A 308-nucleotide genomic window follows, 5' to 3' on the forward strand; every position below is an offset into this window, starting at 1 on the left:
ATGGTCATAGATGAAAAATAGTGTTATTTGATGCCGAAGTGTGAGAGAGCATGCGTTTTTTTTGGTTAATAATATATGAAGATATTGGTCGTATGAAATAGATTATTAATGGAAGTAAAAATTTACCGTTGATAAAAACGAATTAATTGCGTTTTTGTTTTTAATTCATCAGCTGTGTCTTTTTGTTGGAAATGTAAATGAATTAGTGTTGTGAGATTAGTAAACTGTCTTCTGTTATTCTTTAATGGCAAAGAAGGAAAAGAATAATAAGAAAAAAAAATCATTGGGCTTTCAATTGTGTTTTTTTT

Source organism: Penaeus monodon, chromosome 29, assembly GCF_015228065.2.
Source record: "Penaeus monodon isolate SGIC_2016 chromosome 29, NSTDA_Pmon_1, whole genome shotgun sequence".
Classification (NCBI taxonomy): Eukaryota; Metazoa; Arthropoda; class Malacostraca; order Decapoda; family Penaeidae; genus Penaeus; species Penaeus monodon.